The sequence below is a fragment of the Dendrobates tinctorius genome, unplaced genomic scaffold (assembly GCF_039654945.1).
Source record: "Dendrobates tinctorius isolate UK_male_01 unplaced genomic scaffold, ASM3965494v1 ptg000265l, whole genome shotgun sequence".
Taxonomy (NCBI): Eukaryota; Metazoa; Chordata; class Amphibia; order Anura; family Dendrobatidae; genus Dendrobates; species Dendrobates tinctorius.
The window spans coordinates 13,314,711-13,332,500 of NW_027361932.1; positions in this window are offsets into that span (position 1 = coordinate 13,314,711).

Sequence of the window (17,790 nt, forward strand, 5' to 3'; positions counted from 1 at the left end):
ATCCACCAGACTGACTCCTGCTCCGCTGTCCACAAGCACCGGTATCACCTCCGGTATCCCGCCAGTCAAGACCTCTGCTGACATGGTATCTTGGGAGGGCAAAATGGAGGAAATGTATACTCCCTAGTCGCCTCCCTCCAAGTGACCAGGGGAGTGCGGCTTCTCAGATGGCACAGATAATTTGGCGCGCAATGGGCAAGCCTTCAGGACATGACCAGTCTGCCCACAGTACTAACATGACGACACCACTCCCCAACCGTAGGCAGCTCCGAATACAAACTAGCTACTCCTACATGCATAGGTTCGTCTGGAGACTTGGCATGAACTGGGCAGGCTCTCATAAAATGGCCTGGCTTCCCACAGGAAAAGCATACCCCCCACCACGACGAGCCGCAGACATCCCCTTTGTATCAACAACACCGGGCTGTCTGGGTTCCTCCGTCCGCACTGGTGGGTCCTCAACCCTAGCGAGGACAACAGGGGGCACTTTTTGTATATGTCTTTCCCTGAGGCGTCAATCCACCTGGATAGCAAGGGGCATGACGGCCTCCAGCGACCTGTGGGCGGCGTACTGCACCAGAGTATCCTGCAACTTTGGAGACAAACCCTGCACAAATTGACTCCTAAGTGCAGGGTCATTCCACTGAGTGTTAGTGGCCCACCTCCTAAACTCTGAGCAGTACTCCTCAGCAACCCGGGCTCCCTGTTTACACCTACGGAGTCGGGATTCCGCCAGGGCGACGCCATCAGGATCCCCATACACAAGCGCCAAAGTCGCAAAAAACTCGTCCACGGACACCAATGATGGAGAATCGTCTGGTAGGGAGAAGGCCCAGGATTGGGGATCCCCTTTAGGAAGGGACATAATGATTCCCACCCGTTGCTCTTCACTCCCTGATGAACGAGGGCGCAGCCTGAATTATAATTTGCAGGCTTGTTGACACACCAAGAATTGATCTCTCCCTCCAGAAAATCTGTCAGGGAGGGATATCTTGGGTTCTGGCTGAGCCTGTCTCTGAACCAAGCCCCCAAAGCCCACCAACTGCTGCAGTTGCTGCACCAACTCACCGCGCAGCCCCCTAATCTCCTCATTAAGGGTCTGCAGCATTTGGGCAAAGGTCTGAACTGGGTCCATGGCTCAGCAGGAAAAAAAAAGTTGTCGGTTGGTGATAATGTCACGTTGACCCGTCCTGTGTGACGTGACCAGCAGGCCGGTAACTAAAACAACAAGACGCGGCACGTGATACGGTCCTGTGCGATGTGGCTCGCAGGCCGGTAACTAAAACAACAAGACATGGGGAAAGGGGAAACAGTTACATCGGTGGGCCCTGCGATAGGGAAAGGGGACGTGGAGACCTCCTGCAGTCCCCTGAGTCAGTGTCCCTAACGCTCCTAACGTTCCCTATGCCGGTTCCGCTCCGGGCGCCGCTCAGGAACCTGTCTCCCTGGCACACCCTACACCTATCCCTTGCTAGGGAGCTGGGTGGCGCAGGCACTGGCCCCACCGCTGTACTAATACACACTAAGGAAAAACATAAACAGGGGAACACCACTTAGCTTTACTCTGTTGCACTTGCTCCTGGCAACAGAGTCCACAACCAGAATGCAGCTCTCCTCCTGAATAGCTGCCACTAAGCTCTGTCAGAGCAACAAGGAAATCCCCTCTGACTCCTTCCCCACCAGGGCTAAGACAGTGCTGCAAGAAACACTCTCCAGCTCCTTCCTCCACCAAGGATGGTTGAAATGAACACTATCACCAACACAGATTGCAACACCTGTGACTCTTTTATAGGTAAGAGCCAGCAATCAGACCTGCGTTAAGTAATGTGCACTTAACTAAAGAAATCAGAGTGCAATGATGCTCACCACCACCGGGGGCAAACCCAGAACAAACGACACCACAGTGCAATAATCCTAATGGGCAACCGGGTGCAAAAAAAAAAATATAAGCACAGAAAAAAAAGGTTACCTGTGCTTTATATCAGTCCTGATCCAGCATGGATCATAACAGTTTCATACGGTATATAGGGGGTGTCAGCATATATAATTCTACTTAATATTAAGTTATACGATTATTATTAATATAAAATAATAATTGTAATTAATATATTAATTTTAATATTGAACAGAACTAATTTCAGCTTATTAGATCAGCCCTCCACAACAGTCACGGTCTCTCATGTAGCCCCTCTGGAAAATTAATTGCCCAACCCTGGTATATAGTAACACTGTCTATAGTTTCCTTTCCTATTTACTGGTCAATTATCATACAGTAAAATATCTACCTCCCCATCCATTCATCTATATAATCTAATCTTCTCTACTACTGGGATATATGGGTTATTATTGTGGATTTATCACAGTTCAAATCAGTATGAACGACTCCGCACTTACATTGTATGGCAATAATGACATTATAGCATTTTGTAAAAGGTTTCAGAGGTCAAGGTGGATAATTAAAGTCCATTTCATTTGTGTGGTAATGAATTGGTTGCATGGCCTAGTCCCTTTAAATAACTGCTGCTGCTACTGATGATGTCATGGAATGTTGTGGTTTCTGGCTCCGCCCACTTGCATTATGACATCCCTCACATTCTATAAGGAGCTGCAGAGCTAACATTCCATTAGAGGGTTGCAGTTACTGGAGAGAGAGGTAAGTCGGCTCTATGTCACCTCTTGCTGTGTCCTTCATTTTCTTCTATCATCTAGTTCTCATTTATTTTTTTATTCATTAAGGAGCCTTTATTCTATATAATTCAAGCAGGTCCAAAACAAATATTGAACCCCTCAGATTAGGTGATGTCCAGGTCTTACAGAATTTCTTCCAATAGTAAAGAGAGATATAGAATGTGACGGGATTTATCTCCAAGCACAGAAATGATGATTTACCCATTAGGCTACTTTCACACATCAGTTTTTTGCCGTCAGGCAGGATCCGGCTATTTTTAGAAAAAACGGATCCGGCATAAATTTTGGAGAACTGTAGAAACGGATCCGTTTTTCTGCCGGATCCGTCTAGCAGGTTATATCTGTTTCCTGGGGGCTGGCCAATTGGATCTGAGCATGCGCAGACTTAAAAAAACGGATCCGGTGGTTGGATCCGTTTTTTTCTGGATCCGGCGCATTCCGGCGCCCAAAGACTTTCATTGTGGCAAAAAGCCGGAAGCGAAGGATCCGGCGCTTCCGGCTTTTTCGCCGGAGACAAAAAACGTTACAGTAGCCGTTTTTTCCAGACGCAGGAATGAGACAAGTAGCTGGATCAGGCAAAAAACGGATGAAACGCAATGCCATCCGGCACGATCCGGCGCTAATGCAAGTCAATGGGGAAAAACTGGATCCGGCATTGCATTTTGCTGGATCCGGTTTTACAAAAAAAAGCCGGATCACGCCTGACGGCGAAAAACTGATGTGTGAAAGAGGCCTTATCCATCACATTTTATTGGTTCCTGGCTTTCTTGCTCATCAGATTCATAGAATAATTCAGCTATAACTGGAACATGACAACGTACAACACCAATGTATATACATATTAGATCCATATATGGTGAAACTATTCAAATACTCCTCCACATTGGTAGGATTCATATTGTTTAATCTCTAGTAAATTGGGCAATGCACTTCAATGGAAGCCAGCAGTAACAGCCAACACTTGGAAGGTCACAGAATGCTGAGGTTGTTGGTTCCGCACCCATTGGTTGCTACTTGTGATGTCACGAAATGTGGTTGTTGGCTCCGCCCACATTAGATGCTTCATATGATATCACATAATGTTATAGTTGGCTCCGCCCACATTATTTCTCATTTCACAGAAAGTTTTGGTTGCTGGTTTCGCCCTCATAAGCTACAAATTGGGTTTTTGCTTTAACCCTTTTGAACTTCTACTTGTGATGTGACCAAATGTGGAAGGTAGCCCTTCAAAACAGAATGACTCTTGATTACATTTTAGCATTTGAAGGTGGAATTTGTGCTGTTATAGGTGAGGAATGCTGCGCATGGATTGAAAATGCACATGATTCAATTTAGAGAAACATGGATAAGGTAAAGGAGCTACAACAAAAAGCTAGAGATATATGCAAGGAGAGATGGAATCCCTTCTGGATGGGGTCTATCGGAGTTTGGTTAAACAATATTCTCTCAACTTAGCTAAAGCCCATTGTGGTAGTGATAGGATTCATTCAATTGATCTTAATTGCCTGGAAATTATTAATGATATTGATGATAGTGATGTGTTTCTGATTGCAGGAAATTAATTATACATTGGAGCCACTGGAGGACACAGACAGAAGATGGCCCCTGTGCAACAACAATATATGAGCCCTTTGCAGCCCAATAGCTCATCATATTGCACAATTCCATCTGTTTTGGAGGTGGAAATGTGCCCCCTTATCTCTTGGGCCCATGAGTAGCCGCACAAGTTGCACCAATAGTATGTTTTCCCCTGGAAGGATGACACTACAGTTACAGAGGTGACCGTCTGATAGCCTAGCTTGACTACCCACCTCTCCTGAAGACCCGATCAGCCTTTTGAGACTTGGGTGGAGGACATCATCTCTGAAAATAGGGTCCCAAAGCTGCACCCCAACAGTTTGAGCAGCACTCTGTTTAGAGACAAGAAGAGGGGCTGGTAGCACCTCTCTTCGTCACTGAGGATCCTTTCATTCTCCAGTGACTACTCCGGAGTGGTTGTTGTGGTGGGATGCAGGTCTGGACAGCTGTCGTCATTCTGTGTCCCAAAAAATTGAGAAAAGTATTCAAGGAGTGATGTAATTTCTCTGGTTAGGAAATAACCACTCCTAGAATAGTTTTCTCATTTTTTTCGGAACATAAGTATTTACATTGATTTTTCTGGCTAACACGGTACCACAAAATTATTTTGTATTGTACATTGTAATGAATCCTGGAGTGGACCCACTGGATCGTGGTACCGACCGATCCCGGGTGCCAGCTGGCCAGGTGGAACCGACCCCTATGCAGGGACCGTTAGGGGCAGGCCTGGGAGGAAGGTATACCGCATTAGCTAGTGCCAGAGGGACGGCTCGAGGACAAAGAGAAGAATTGGGGTACTTACCAAGGACTGGACAGGGCAGGGCAGCCACATAGAGACCCGGGTCCAGGACTTGGCAGAGTTCACACAGAGGGTACAGGATCTTAGACAGAGCAGAGCACGCACTGGGAGGGTACAGGGACAGAGCAGAGCAGTATTCTTGGGCCCATGAATAGCCGTACAAGTTGCACCAATAGTATGTTCGCCCCTGGAAACATAGGAAGGATGACACTACAGCTACAGAGGTGACCGTCTGATAGCCTAGCTCGACTACCCACCTCTCCTGAAGACCCGATTAGCCTTTTGAGACTTGGGTGGAGGACATCATCTCTGAAAATAGGGTCCCAAAGCTGCACCCCAACAGTTTGAGCAGCTCTCTGTTTAGAGTCAAGAAGAGGGGGGCTGGTAGCGCCTCTCTTCATCACTGAGAGTCATTTCATTCTCCAGTGACTACTCCGGAGTGGTTGTTGTGGTGGGATGCAGGTCTGGACAGCTGTCGTCATTCTGTGTCCCAAAAAATTGAGAAAAGTATTCAAGGAGTGATGTAATTTCTATGGTTAGGAAATAACCACTCCTAGAATAGTTTTCTCATTTTTTTCGGAACATAAGTATTTACATAGATTTTTCTAGCTAACACGGTAGCACAATATTATTTTGTATTGTACATTGTAATGAATCTTGGATGTGACTAACTGGATCGCGGTACTGACCGATCCCGGGTGCCAGCTGGCCAGGTGGAACCGACCCCTATGCAGGGACAGTTAGGGACAGGCCTGGGAGGAAGGTATACCGTAATATCTAGTGCCAGAGGGACGGCTCGAGGACAACAGCAAGAATTGGGGTACTTACCAAGGAACAGACGGGGCAGGGCAGCCACTGAGAGATCCGGAGTCCAGGACTTGGCAGAGTTCACACAGAGGGTACAGGATCTTGGACAGAGCAGAGCACGCACTGGGAGTGTACAGGGGCAGACCAGAGCTCTTGGGCCTGTGAGTAGCCACACAAGTTGCACCAATAGTATGTTCGCCCCTTGAAACATGGGAAGGATGATACTACAGCTACAGAGGTGACCGTCTGATAGCCTAGCTCGACTACCCACCTCTCCTGAAGACCCGATCAGCCTTTTGAGACTTGGGTGGAGGACATCATCTCTGAAAATAGGGTCCCAAAGCTGCACCCCAACAGTTTGAGCAGCACTCTGTTTAGAGACAAGAAGAGGGGGGCTGGTAGCGCCTCTCTTTGTCACTGAGGATCCTTTCATTCTCCAGTGACTACTCCGGAGTGGTTGTTGTGGTGGGATGCAGGTCTGGACAGCTGTCGTCATTCTGTGTCCCAAAAAATTGAGAAAAGTATTCAAGGAGTGATGTAATTTCTCTGGTTAGGAAATAACCACTCCTAGAATAGTTTTCTCATTTTTTTCGGAACATAAGTATTTACATTGATTTTTTTGGCTAACACGGTACCACAATATTATTTTGTATTGTACATTGTAATGAATCCTGGAGTGGACCCACTGGATCGCGGTACCGACCGATCCCGGGTGCCAGCTGGCCAGGTGGAACCGACCCCTATGCAGGGACCGTTAGGGGCAGGCCTGGGAGGAAGCTATACCGCAATAGCTAGTGCCAGAGGGATGGCTCGAGGACAACGAGAAGAATTGGGGTACTTATCAAGGACTGGACAGGGCAGGGCAGCCACATAGAGACCCGGGGTCCAGGACTTGGCAGAGTTCACACAGAGGGTACAGGATCTTGGACAGAGCAGAGCACGCACTGGGAGTGTACAGGGACAGAGCAGAGCAGTGTTGTTGGGCCCGTGAGTAGCCATACAAGTTGCACCAATAGTATGTTCGCCCCTGGAAACATAGGAAGGATGACACTACAGCTACAGAGGTGACCGTCTGATAGCCTAGCTCGACTACCCACCTCTCCTGAAGACCCGATCAGCCTTTTGAGACTTGGGTGGAGGACATCATCTCTGAAAATAGGGTCCCAAAGCTGCACCCCAACAGTTTGAGCAGCACTCTGTTTGGAGTCAAGAAGAGGGGGGCTGGTAGCGCCTCTCTTCATCACTGAGGATCCTTTCATTCTCCAGTGACTACTCCGGAGTGGTTGTTGTGGTGGGATGCAGGTCTGGACAGCTGTCATCATTCTGTGTCCCAAAAAATTGAGAAAAGTGTTCAAGGAGTGATATAATTTCTCTGGTTAGGAAATAACCACTCCTAGAATATTTTTCTCATTTTTTTCGGAACATAAGTATTTACATAGATTTTTCTGGCTAACACAGTACCACAATATTATTTTGTATTGTACATTGTAATGAATCTTGGACGTGACTAACTGGATCGCGGTACCGACCGATCCCGGGTACCAGCTGGCCAGGTGGAACCGACCCCTATGCAGGGACCGTTAGGGACAGCCCTGGGAGGAAGGTATACCGCAATATCTAGTGCCAGAGGGACGGCTCGAGGACAACAACAAGAATTGGGGTACTTACCAAGGAAAAGACGGGGTAGGGCAGCCACAGAGAGATCCGGAGTCCAGGACTAGGCAGAGTTTACACAGAGGGTACAGGATCTTGGACAGAGCAGAGCACGCCCTGGGAGTGTACAGGGGCAGACCAGAGCTCTTGGGCCTGTGAGTAGCCACACAAGTTGCACCAATAGTATGTTCGCCCCTTGAAACATAGGAAGGATGACACTACAGCTACAGAGGTGACCGTCTGATAGCCTAGCTCGACTACCCACCTCTCCTGAAGACCCGATCAGCCTTTTGAGACTTGGGTGTAGGACATCATCTCTGAAAATAGGGTCCCAAAGCTGCACCCCAACAGTTTGAGCAGCACTCTGTTTAGAGTCAAGAAGAGGGGGGCAGGTAGCGCCTCTCTTCGTCACTGAGGATCATTTCATTCTCCAGTGACTACTCCGGAGTGGTTGTTGTGGTGGGATGCAGGTCTGGACAGCTGTCGTCATTTTGTGTCCCAAAAATTTGAGAAAAGTATTCAAGGAGTGATGTAATTTCTCTGGTTAGGAAATAACCACTCCTAGAATAGTTTTCTCATTTTTTTCGGAACATAAGTATTTACATAGATTTTTCTGGCTAACACGGTACCACAATATTATTTTGTATTGTACATTGTAATGAAGGTACAATACAAAATAATCCTCCCAATGGATGGCCATGGAACAAGGAGGTGGAATAAGATTCTGCAGGTGAACAACTGGCTACGTCGATGGTGCCGTCATTTGGATTTATGGATCACGGAGTGACGTACCTTTACGATGGACTACTTGCTAGAGATGGGGTGCACCTTACGAAGACTGGAAACATGTATTTGGAAGTCGCCTTGCTACACTTGTAAGGAGAGCTTTAAACTAGAACAACATGGGAAGGGAAGCAAAAGACCAGAAAAAGCCATACACCTGACAAATGCTTTTGAGAACTCTGCTATTAGAAATGGAAAGGAAGAACAAAGACAAAAGAATCTAATTAATAAAAATATTGGAGAAAGAGAAACCAATCACAAACTAAAATGTTTCTATACTAATGCACAAAGCATGGGCAACAAACAAGGAGAATTGGAACTACTAACACAGGAAAAGAAATATGATGTCATTGGAATCACTGAAACTTGGTGGGACAATACACATGATTGGAATACAAGACTAGAAGGATACAACTTATTTGCAAGAAACAGACTTGATAAACGAGGAGGAGGTGTTGCATTGTATGTTAGAAACGCGTATATCTGCACAGAGATTGAAGCTTCAGAGACTGGGAGTTCTGTGGAAACTGTTTGGGTAAGAATACAAGGACAGAACAATGGAAAGGACACCATTGTAGGCATTTACTAAAGGCCACCTGTGCAAGCTGAAGACATGGATGAACTCTTTATGCATCAAATGGCCAACTTCTCCAAAAAATATGACACAGTTGTCATGGGAGATTTCAACTATCCAGACATTTGTTGGGAATCTCTCTCAGGTAAAACTAATAGGTCAAGGAAATTCTTATCCTCTCTTGCTGACAACTTTATCTTCCAAAAGGTAGGGGAGAAAACAAGGGGAACTGCTACCTTAGATCTAATCCTTATAAACAGGGAGGAAATGGTTGAGGAGGTAAAAGTGGCTGGGACCCTAGGAGGTAGCGACCAAGCTATTTTAGAAGTTTGGATAACTAGAGGAGGAAGACCTGTGAAGACTCAGACGTCAAGGTTAGATTTCAGAAAGGCAGATTTTAAGGGATTCAGAAAGAAAATTGGAGGGATCCAATGGCTGGATATCCTTAAAGACAAAAATGTCCAGGAAGGATGGGAAATCTGGAAAAATGAAATTCTCAAAGCACAATTGTTAACAATTCCAAAAAGAGGGAAGAATAGGAAGCATTTAAGGAAGCCAGGATGGATGAACACAGAACTTAAGCACATGCTAAAAGGAAGAAAAAAATATTTATAAAATGGAAAGAGGGAGGCATATCTAAAGAAGAATATAATGCTGTCTGCAGAACCTGCAGGGCACAAATCAGATTATCTAAAGCTGACAATGAATTGAGGCTTGCAAGAGATGTTAAAAGCAATAATAAAGGATTTTGGGGATATGTCAAAAGTAAAAGAAAAGTCAAAGATGCTATAGGATTTTTACACGATGAAAATGATGAAATGGTAAAACAGGATGTTGAGAAGGCCGAACTTTTAAATTCCTATTTTGCATCTGTTTTCTCTCAGAAAGGAAATGTAACATTGACTGTTCTTCACTGTCCTATTAAGGGAATAGAAGAATCCAGGATATCTATAAACAGAAAGATAGTGAGGAAGCACTTAGCTAACCTAAATGAATTCAAGTCTCCAGGTCCAGATGAATTACACCCCAGAGTACTGAAGGAGATAGCAGAAGAAATTTTTGAACCCCTCTCCATAATCTTTAAAAATTCTTGGAGAACAGGAGAAGTCCCAGAAGACTGGAGAAGAGCAAATGTTGTTCCTATCTTCAAAAAGGGGAAGAAGGTGGACCCAGGCAACTATAGGCCGGTGAGTCTGACTTCTATACCAGGAAAGATCTTTGAACAAATTATTAAACAACATGTATGTCAGTACCTGGATAAGAATGAAGTGATTAAACAGAGTCAGCATGGGTTTGTAACTAATAAGTCATGTCAGACTAACTTAATTTCCTTCTATGACGGAATCACTGATTGGGTGGATCAAGGAAATGCTGTAGATATAGTATATCTTGACTTCAGCAAAGCATTTGACAAAGTACCTCATACAATCCTTATTGAAAAAATGACTAAGTATGGAATGGACAAGGCAACTGTTAGGTGGATTCATAACTGGCTTAGTGATCGGACCCAAAGACTGGTCGTAAATGGCTGCACATCCAGTTGGAAGAATGTCTCAAGTGGGGTACCACAGGGCTCTGTCCTGGGCCCTGTATTGTTCAACATCTTTATCAACGATTTAGATGAAGGAATTGAGGGTAAACTGATTAAATTTGCTGATGACACAAAGCTAGGAGGGATAGCTAATACTAGAGAAGAGAGAGAGAGGATTCAAAAAGATATAAATAAACTGGAGAAGTGGGCAGCAACTAACAGAATGGTTTTTAACAGGAAAAAATGCAAAGTACTACATCTGGGCAATAAAAATGAAAAAAGCATATACAGAATGGGAGGAATAGGGCTAAGCAACAGCACATGTGAAAAAGACTTGGGTATACTAATAGATCACAGACTGAATATGAGTCAACAGTGTGATGCAGCAGCAAAAAAGTCAAATGCAATTCTAGAATGTATTAACAGAAGCATACAGTCTAGATCACGTGAAGTCATTATTTCCCTCTACTCCTCTTTGGTCAGGCCTCATCTGGAATACTGTGTCCAGTTTTGGGCACCACATTTTAAAAAAGACATTAACAAACTGGATCAAGTTCAGAAAAGAGCAACCAGAATGGTGACCGGTCTGCAAACCCTGTCTTATGAGGAAAGGTTGCAGGATTTGGGATTGTTTAGTTTGCAAAAGAGAAGACTGAGAGGAGACTTAATAGCTGTCTACAAATATCTAAAGGGCTGTCACATTGTAGAAGGATCAACTTTATTCTCATTTGCACAAGGAAAGACTAGAAGCAATGGGATGAAACTGAATGGGAGGAGACACAGATTAAATATTAGAAAAAACTTTTTGACAGAGTGATCAATGAGTGGAACAAGCTGCCACGAGAAATGGTGAGTTCTCCTTCAATGGAAGTCTTAAAACAGAGGCTGGACAGACATCTGATTGGGATGATTTAGCGAATCCTGCTTTGAGCAGGGGTTTGGACGAGATGGCCCAGGAGGTCCGTTCCAACTCTATGATTCTATGAATCCTGGAGGTGACTAACTGGATCGCGGTACCGACCGATCCTGGGTGCCAGCTGGCCAGGTGGAACCGACCCCTATGCAGGGACCGCTAGGGACAGGCCTGGGAGGAAGGTATACCGCAATAGCTAGTGCCAGAGGGACGGCTCGAGGACAACAACAAGAATTGGGGTACTTACCAAGGAACAGACGGGGCAGGGCAGCCACAGAGAGACCCGGAGTCCAGGACTTGGCAGAGTTCACACAGAGGGTACAGGATCTTCGACAGAGCAGTGCACGCACTGGGAGTATACAGGGGCAGACCAGAGTTCTTGGGCCTGTTAGTAGCCGCACAAGTTGCACCAATAGTATGTTCGCCCCTGGAAACATAGGAAGGATGACACTACAGCTACAGAGGTGACCGTCTGATAGCCTAGCTCGACTACCCACCTCTCCTGAAGACCCGATCAGCCTTTTGAGACTTGGATGGAGGACATCATCTCTGAAAAAGGGTCCCAAAGCTGCACCCCAACAGTTTGAGCAGCACTCTGTTTAGAGTCAAGAAGAGGGGGGCATTTCATTCTCCAGTGACTACTCCGGAGTGGTTGCTGTGGTGGGATGCATGTCTGGACTACTGTCGTCATTCTGTGTCCCAAAAAATTGAGAAAAGTTTTCAAGGAGTGATGTACAGTTGTGGCCAAAAGTATTGACACCCCTGCAATTCTGTCAGATAATACTCAGTTTCTTCCTGAAAATGATTGCAAACACAAATTCTTTGGTATTATTATCTTCATTTAATTTGTCTTAAATGAAAAAACACAAAAGAGAATGAAGCAAAAAGCAAAACATTGATCATTTAACACTAAACTCCAAAAATGGGCCAGACAAAAGTATTGGCACCCTCAGCCTAATACTTGGTTGCACAACCTTTAGCCAAAATAACTGCGACCAACCGCTTCCGGTAACCATCAATGAGTTTCTTACAATGCTCTGCTGGAATTTTAGACCATTCTTCTTTGGCAAACTGCTCCAGGTCCCTGATATTAGAAGGGTGCCTTCTCCAAACTGCCATTTTTAGATCTCTCCACAGGTGTTCTTTGGGATTCAGGTCTGGACTCATTGCTCGCCACCTTAGAAGTCTCCAGTGCTTTCTCTCAAACCATTTTCTAGTGCTTTTTGAAGTGTGTTTTGGGTCATTGTCCTGCTGGAAGACCCATGACCTATGAGGGAGACCCAGCTTTCTCACACTGGGCCCTACATTATGCTTCAAAATTTGTTGGTAGTCTTCAGACTTCATGATGCCATGCACACGGTCAAGCAGTCCAGTGCAAGAGGTAGCAAAGCAACCCCAAAACATCAGGGAACCTCCGCCATGTTTGACTCTAGGGATCGTGTTCTTTTCTTTGAATGCCTCTTTTTTTCTCCTGTAAGCTCTATGTTGATGCCTTTGCCCAAAAAGCTCTACTTTTGTCTCAACTGACCAGAGAACATTCTTCCAAAACGTTTTAGGCTTTTTCAGGTACGTTTTGGCAAACTCCAGCCTAGCTTTTTTATGTCTCGGGGTAAGAACTGGGGTCTTCCTGGGTCTCCTACCATACAGTCCCTTTTCATTCAGATGCCGACGGATAGTACGGGTTGACACTGTTGTACCCTCGAACTGCAGGGCAGCTTGAACTTGTTTGGATGTTAGTCGAGGTTCTTTATCCAACATCCGCACAATCTTGCGTTGAAATCTCTTGTCAATTTTTCTTTTCCGTCCACATCTAGGGAGGTTAGCCACAGTGCCACGGGCTTTAAACTTCTTGATGACACTGCACACTGTAGACACAGGAACATTCAGGTCTTTGGAGATGGACTTGTAGCCTTGAGATTGCTCATGTTTCCTCACAATTTGGTTTCTCAAGTCCTCAGACAGTTCTTTGGTCTTCTTTCTTTTCTCCATGCTCAATGTGGTACACACAAAGACACAGGACAGAGGTTGAGTCAACTTTAATCGATATCAACTGGCTGCAAGTGTGATTTAGTTATTGCCAACACCTGTTAGGTGCCACAGGTAAGTTACAGGTGCTGTTAATTACACAAATTAGAGAAGCATCACATGATTTTTCGAACAGTGCCAATACTTTTGTCCACCCTCTTTCTTATGTTTGGTGTGGAATTATATCCAATTTGGCTTTAGGAGCAGAGCACGCACTGGGAGTGTACAGGGACATAGCAGAGAGGTGCACGCACTGGACGCGTACAAGGAGGTCTGGACAGCTGTCGTCATCCTATTAGATAGATAAGAATGAATATATGTGTGTGAATGCTTTAGCAAACGTTGAGTGAATGCTTAGATAAAATGGCAACTATAAGGTAGCCAGGAATAGATGTCTGACATCCCATGATCTATGTAGACTAGCTGCTGCTGCATGCTTCAAGTAGTATGGGCTGTCAACAAGTGTCATTTCACGATAGACAGGAACAGGGCTGCCATCAGGACATGAGAGCGGTGCTAACTTTATTTTCATTGTATTGATTGGTTATATATATTGTCTTGTTGTTTTGTGTGTTTTCTCTTTTGTTATTGGCGCTATAATATTGCACTTGACGTAATTGACTAAAGGATTTAACTAAATGACTCTTCTGAAAATAGATTTAGTTAGCAAAATGATTAGTGGAATTGTGTTACGGAATGTACTTTATGTGTTGGGCATTGGCCACTCTCTGGTTATTGTTAACCAATGCGTTTGTGACATGATTAAAAAGCATTCAGCATAGCCTATATTTCTATTTTTCCATTGATATTTGGTGCCAAAATTCAATAAAGTCCATGTTAGCAGGTACCTTATCTCAAACACATTCATCAACAATAATCACAAAATGGCCAATCCTTTTAACCCCTTTCCTAACATTGAGCATAATAGTACGCCCATGACTGACTCCCCCTGTTTGATGCGGGCTCTGGCGCTGAGCCTGCACCTTTTCCGGGCACATGCCAGCTGATTTATACAGCAGACATGTGCCCGCAACAGATGCGGGTGGAAATGTGATCCACGCGCTGCTGTCCACTAGTTTAATGTCACTGTCAATCTCTGACAGCAGCATTTAACTCGCACTTACAGTAACAGCGTTGTTAATCCATCCCATTGGTGACCACGTCAAATGATCGCGGGTTACCGATGGGTCGACATGACAACCAGAGGTTGGCAGGAGACCTCTATGGTTGTCATTGCCAGATTGCTATGAGCACCACTCCGTGGTCAGCGCTTATAGCAAGTGATCATTTCTGCTACACACAAACGATCTGATCATTGCCTGTGAGTAGCAGAAGCGATCAAAGTATTGAAGCTTCTAGTCTCCCATGAAGAGTATTGAAACATGCAAAAAAATTAAAAAAAAATAAAAGTTCAAACCACCCTCCTTTCAAAACGGCAGAATTATATTTTGTTGGTCACCACTACATTGCAATAAGTTGCATTAACGGGCGATCAACAGATTGTATCTACACCAATAAAAATATCAGCTCCTCGCATAAAAAATAAGCCCTCACCCAGCCCCAGATCACAGAAAATGGAGACAACACATGCATGGAGAGACTGTTTAATGTGCTCTCCATGCATGTGTTGTGACTGTCACACAGCCGTGACACATGCAACTGCGGTGCCGAACAGCTGATTATCGAGAGCGTCCAAGGTGTCCGGATTCCCCATGCAGATATTCGGTAACCGCTATAGCTATTTGGATAAGGACTTATCCAAAGCTATTCACTCATCCCTAATAATAAATAAACAGAAGCTGTTTTTCTAATTGACTGACAAGTCCAGACTGACAAGAGAGCCATTTTCAGCCATCATCTCATTGTCATAACTAGGAGGAAAACATGTATAGAAAACTCTCCCAAGGAAATAGTCCCCTATAATGTCTTATCATATACATACATACATATGTCCTCTGTCCATATCTCCAAGAGAGCAATTCCATAAATGTCCAGAAAACAGAAAACAATAATCTGCAAACATGAAATACAAGTTATAAAAAAATATTATCACCATCTGGTATCAATTAGATTAAAAAATGTATTTGACACATTCCCTTAAAGAAAAATAAATAAAAATATACCTAAAAAAGAGTATTTGATATTTTCAAAGATGTTTAATAGGTTAGAGTAGAGTAGAGTAGGGCCCTGCCAAAAGAGTCTACCTTGTCGTGGTGGCAGGCTTAAAAAATCTTTTGGTCAAAGCAAAAACTGTTGGCTATTTATGTGATATGGTGTTTGATGGGACCTGTTATTGTGTGATTGGTGAGGACATGGTGCAGAAGTGGAGTTTTTCCAAGAAAGGTCAGTGGGACTGTGGAAAGTTTGAGGGGTGGAGGCTGATCTTGGATGGAGTCTGAACTGGGGTGAAGCCTGGGTAAAGTCTCAAGGGGGTCTTAAAATTTGGCCAGTATGGGCCCCTGAAATTCCGAATGGCTGTCCTGCTGCTCGACACTCGAGGTGCATGAAACCAGGGGCATGGGGCCATGGACTTGAGGTCAGGAACACAGGGCCAGAGGCATGGGGCCAGTGACATGTGACCAGGGAAAAAGGACAAGGGACATAAGGCCAGGACATGGGACCAGGGACAATGGGCCAAGGACATGGGACCAAGGGCAAGGAATAGATATATAGGGCCAGGACCAGTTACATGGGGACAGCACAAGTGACATGGAGCCAGCAGAAGGGATATGGAGCCAGGACCAGGGATGCAGGGGCATCTTGGACACACGTCCAGTTATTATTATTTATTAATATAGCGCAATTAATTAAATGGTGCTGTACATTAAAGCCAGCAGGCCCACTCTATGTCCTGCTCGAGGTCCCCCCGAGGACACGGGCCCACTGGAGAATCATCAGGTGTCTCTTTGCTCCAATCCAAACCTGCATTAAAGTGACCTCGATGGGCGCCCTGACATAAGCCACCAAACTCTGATAGGTTGGCGGCCATTTTAACACAACCACACTGAAGGCAAAAGACACCGGGAGCACAGGCAGTTAAGAAGAATTTTTTTTTCCGTGGGTGCAGCATGATGTCGCTGCAGACCAGAGATATGTGGACCAGGGCTATGAGGGCCACGCACCAAAAACATGGGGTGTCTGGGGCCTATAGGAAGAATTGACTCTAGGGACCCACCAAACAACTATATGAGAATACCTGTTAACGGTTATCCCAGTTAAACGGTAATGGAGCTACACAGATGGCTCCTGCAAAACTACTGTGCGCACACCACAACTGGGATGTACAATTATGGTAATTTGCATTAAAGGAGTTCTTTGGCTAAAACACACCGATCCATGAGCTCCACAGGATAGGTGATATCCTGTGGAGAGTTGATTGCTAAGTCTATGGGAAACCCGAGCTTTTTTTCCACGACCCTCCCCCACAGAGGTCTTTTGAGGGTCTAAAAACTGCGGAAATGTATGGGAAAAGTGCTCAAACTACATAGGAACAGCATGAGGAAGACACCTGAAAGTATTTCTGACTCCCAGGTCACTGCTGTGAACAATGTTGCATTTGAAATTTAGCGGAGAATATGTGTGTCTGCCTGCGGCTGTGTGCGCGACTGTCTGTGTTTGTGTGCGGCTGTCTGTGTGCGGTTATCTGTGTGTATGTGCTATGTGTGCGGGTGTCTGTGTGTCTGCGGGGGTTTCTGAGCGTCTGTGTGTGCAGTAACACTACCGCCGGCAGATGCCAGCGTGATTTCCCTGTAAAATAGCCAGTAAAGGCTAAGCAAACATCTGTGAGCTGATATTAACACCCTGGGAACCTTTATGTCTATTGACTCCTTCCCAGATTATTAGCATCAGGCCTCAGCTGTCAGCTGTCCCTCTGCTGGTTATGAAAATTACGCCGGAACCCACGCAGTTTTTGAAAAAAATGTTTTGAAAAATAAAGATATTGTGTTTCATGCTGATTTGTATGTGTATGACTGTGTGTGTCTTTATTTAGCTCTTTATGTACAGTTTTATTAATTTAATTAACTGCTGCTGTTAAAAGGCATATCGGCGGTCGTTAAGAGGTTAAATATCTCACAATCCATATATTTGCTGTGGCAAAAATACTTATAGCATCTAAGTGAAAATCAGCAGATGTTCCCTCCATTTTGGAGCTGCGGTGGAGCCTGGGTGGAGTCTCAAGTGGGTCTAAAATTTTGCCAGTATGGGGCCCTGAAATTCCTGGTGGCAGCCCTGGTTATGGACACCACCACACTCTTTGGAAGGTGGGTTAAGAAAATGTTCTGTGCCAGCAACAGCCAATTGTAGCACAGTGTCCATTAATTTCTAACCAATCTAATGACACACCAAAATCATCCACAAAAGGTCACGCAAAGGGGTCAAAGTATGGTGCAAGAAAAAGCCTGTGGAGTCAGAGTTTGTGAAAAAACTACGTGATGGAA